The sequence below is a fragment of the Cebus imitator genome, unplaced genomic scaffold (assembly GCF_001604975.1).
Source record: "Cebus imitator isolate Cc_AM_T3 unplaced genomic scaffold, Cebus_imitator-1.0 Scaffold82, whole genome shotgun sequence".
Taxonomy (NCBI): Eukaryota; Metazoa; Chordata; class Mammalia; order Primates; family Cebidae; genus Cebus; species Cebus imitator.
The window spans coordinates 7327131-7331071 of NW_016107397.1; the positions used below are offsets into that span (position 1 = coordinate 7327131).

A 3941-nucleotide genomic window follows, 5' to 3' on the forward strand; every position below is an offset into this window, starting at 1 on the left:
GCCTCAGCCTCCTGAGTAGCTGGGATTACAAGCACGAGCCACCATGCCCAGCTGATTTTTTGTATTTTTAGTAGAGACGGGGTTTCACCATGTTGACCAGGATGGTCTCGATGTCTTGACCTCGTGATCCACCCGCCTCGGCCTCCCAAAGTGCTGGGATTACAGGCGTGAGCCACCGCGCCCGGCTCTAAAAATGTCTTTGATAGGCCAGACGAGGTAGCTCACACTTGTAATCCCAGGCGTGCTTTGGGAGGCCGAGGAGGGCAGATCACGAGGTCGGGAATTTAAGACCAGCCTGACCAACATGGTGAAACTCCGTTTCTACCAAAAATTAGGTGGACACCTGTAATCCCAACTATTGAGGAGGCTGAGGCACAAGAATTGCTGAATCAGGAGGCAGAGGTTGCAGTGAGCCGTGATTAGGCCACAGCAGTCCAGCTGGGGTGGCAGAGCAAGACTGTCTCGGGGGGGAGAAAGTCTTTGATAAAGCAGTAAAAAATATTTTACCAAATTTTGACCCTTGAAAACATATTTTTAATATTCTATGTAATAAAATGAAATGCTTCTGCCACATCCCAGGATATGAAGCTTGTCTTATATCCAAGTATGAGGAAAGCGCTTGTGCAACTGAGCCACAAATCAGCTGCATTGGCCACTTTTTACTTGGAAAAAAGTGACTGACAGAAAAACTATGATTATTCAAAGTAAGGTATTTGGCAGGCATTTTCTCAAAAATGAAGTGATCATTTTTGACCAAAATTCTAGATTTTTAAGCAGAAATTAGAATTTGTTTATTATTTTCATTCATCTGTTACAAAATCACATTCATTAATATCACTAATCTTATCAGATAAGTATTTAAAGAATTGGCAAATTGATGGATGTATTTTAATTGATTGTAGTCATTTATTTTGGTGATGTTCACGTTGTCCCATCTCTGGCCAGTGGCTGTATTTTAATTGATGGTCGTCATTTATTTTTGGTAATGTTCACATTGTCCCATCTCTGGCCAGTGGCTACTGCTTCAAGTTAATCTCTCTTTACCTGACCCCAGTAGTCTCTGACAACATCCTTGCTTTTGGGCACAGCAAGGTGACCTTGTTTCAACTTCTGCTTTCTCTGACCTGGACTCAACCATTTCTCCAAAGTGCCTTCTTTGCTTTTTTTTTCTTTTCTTTTTTGACAGAGGATCCCCATGTGTCACCCAGGCTGGAGTGCAGTGACGAAATCATGGCTTATTGCCTCAACTTCCTGGGTTCAAGCAATCCTTCCACCTCAGCCTCCCGAGTAGCTGGGACTACAGGTGTGTGCCACCACACCTGGCTAACTTTTTTTGTAGAGCCTAGGTTTCCCCAAGTTGTCCAGGCTGGTCTCGAACTTCTGGCCTCAAGCTGTCCTCAGCCTCAGCCTCCAAAGTGTAGGGGTTGCAGGCATGTACCACCATGCCCTGCCAACTTTATTTTCTTTTCTCTATGCTAAAAACCTTGGTTCTTAATAACATGAATAACATTCTTGTCAGATTATATCTGAGAATATAAAACTAAAATATTTTAAAGTCACTTGAAATAAGTCTTGGTGCTTATGCCATTAACTTGATAAACAAGATTCTGGCCAGGCATGGTGGCTCACGCATGTAATCCCAGCACCTTGGGAGGCCAAGGCAGGTGATCACTTGAGACCAGGAGTTCAACATTAGCCTAGCCAACATGGCAAAACTCCATCTTTACTAAAAATGCAAAAATTAACAGAGCATGGTGGCACACACTTACAGTCCCAGTTACATGGGAGGCTGAGGCAGGAGAATCACTTGAACCTGGAAGGTCAAGGTTGCAGTGAGTCAAAATCGTGCCACTACATTCCAGCCTGGGCAACAGAGCAAGACTGTCTCAAAAAAAAAAGGGTGGTGGGGCTGGGCACAGTGGCACATGCCTGTAATCCCAGAACTGCCAGGTGTGGTGGCTCACACCTGTAATCCCAGTACTTTGGGAGGCCAAGGTGGGCCTCACCTGAGGTCAGGAGTTCGAGACTAGCCTGACCAACATGGAGAAACCCTGCCTCTACTAAAAATACAAAATTAGCCAGCTTGGTGGCACATGCCTATAATCCCAGCTACTTGAGGGGGCTGAGGCAGGAGAATCGCTTGAACTCAGGAGGCAGAGGTTGTGGTGAGCCAAGATCGTGCCTTTGCACTCCAGCCTAGGTAACAACAGCAAAACTCTGTCTCAAAAAAAAAAAAATCCCAGCACTTTGAGAGGCTGAGGTGGGTGGATCATGAGGTTAGGAGTTCAAGACCAGCCTGGCCAAAATGGTGAAACCCTGTCTCTACTAAAAATGCAAAAATTAGCTGAGTGTGGTGGCACGAGTCTATAGTCCCAGCTGCTCAGGAGACTGAGGCAGGAGAATCGCTTGAACTTGGGAAGCAGAAGTTCTAGTGAGCCAAGATTGCACCACTGCACTCCAGCCTGGGGGCAACAGAGTGAGACGCCATCTCAAAAAAGGTGGGTTGTGGGGGGTGAATTTTTTTTTTTTTTTTTTTTAGGGGGGGTCTTGCTCTGTCACCAGGCTGGAGCATAGTGGCACGGTCTCGGCTCACTGCAACCTCCATCTCCCGGGTTCAAACGATTCTTCTGCCTCAGCCTCCTAAGTAGCTGGGACTACAGGTGCATGCCAAACGCCCGGCTAATTTTTTTTGTATTTTTAGTAGAGATGGGGTTTCACCATGTTGGCCAGGGTGGTCTCAACCTCTTGATCGTGTGAGCCACCACGCCCAGCCAAGAATTGTTTTTGTTTTTTTTTTTTAACCTAATTTTGTAAAAATTTTAGTTCTGAAATCCAAACTATAAAACAAGGAATATTCAGAAAAACCTACCTTCTATTTTATCCCTTTCTCCCACTTTCCTTTTTTTGTTGTTTGTTTGGGATTTTTTTGTTTTTGAGACAGAGTCTTGCTCTGCCACCTAGGCTGGTGTGCAGTGGCAGGATCTCGGATCTCAGCCCAGTGCAACCTCTGACTCTCGTGTTCAAGCAGTTCTGCTGCCTCAGCCTCATGAGTAGCTGGGATTACAGGCATGCGCCACCATGCCTGGCTAATTTTTGTATTTTTAGTAGAGACGGGGTTTTGCCATGTTGACCAGGCTGGCCTCAAACTCCTGACCTCAAGTGATCTCCCATCTTGGCCTCCCAAAGTGCTGGGATTACAGGCATGAGCCACTGTACCTGGCCCTTTACTTAGTTTATATATAACCATTATCATTAGTCTCTGGTTTATCTTTCCTTATTTTATGCGAAAGCAAATATGTATATGTATTTTTATATACCCATCTTTCTTATCCAGTTAGTAGCAGACTTTGCCAGGCATGGTAGCTCATACCTGTAGTCCCAGCTACTCGCGAAGCTGAGGTGGGAGGATCTCTTGAGCCTGGAAGGTTAAGGCTGCAGCGAGCCAATGTCGCACGACCGCACTCCAGCCTGGGTGACAGAGTGAGATCCTGTCTCATAAATAAATTAATTTAGTTTAATCCCAAATGGTGGTAGACTCTTCTACAACTGCATTTTTCATTTAACCATGCATCCTGGCAATTACTCTACAGCAATTCATAGAGATTTTTCTGTTTCCTATTTGAAACTAACTGACTGGTGTACTTTTTTATGTAATACCACAGTTTATTCAGTCATTCACCTAATGATGGACTTTTAGGGTTGTTCCCAGGTTTTCAATATTAGAAATAGTGCCATGATAAATAAATTTGTGCATACATCATTTCCTGTTTCTGCCCGGGTGCGTCTTTGGGCTAGACTCTTGGAAGTGGCATTGATGACTCTGCCAGCTTCTGGCCAGTGTGGTTGTCCTGCTTTGCATTCTCACCAGTAATAAGTGAGAGTGCCCACTGCCACACAGCCTTGCCAAAGAAGTCTGTTGTGAAACTTAGTTTTTTGTTTTT

At 44.8% G+C, this 3941-nt stretch overlaps 1 protein-coding gene across 4 annotated transcripts in view; it reads left to right on the forward strand.

Moving 5' to 3' along the window:
- RNF216 (ring finger protein 216) overlaps positions 1-3941 on the forward strand; it is a 166622-nt gene that overhangs the window by 59034 nt on the left and 103647 nt on the right. The window lies entirely within an intron of this gene.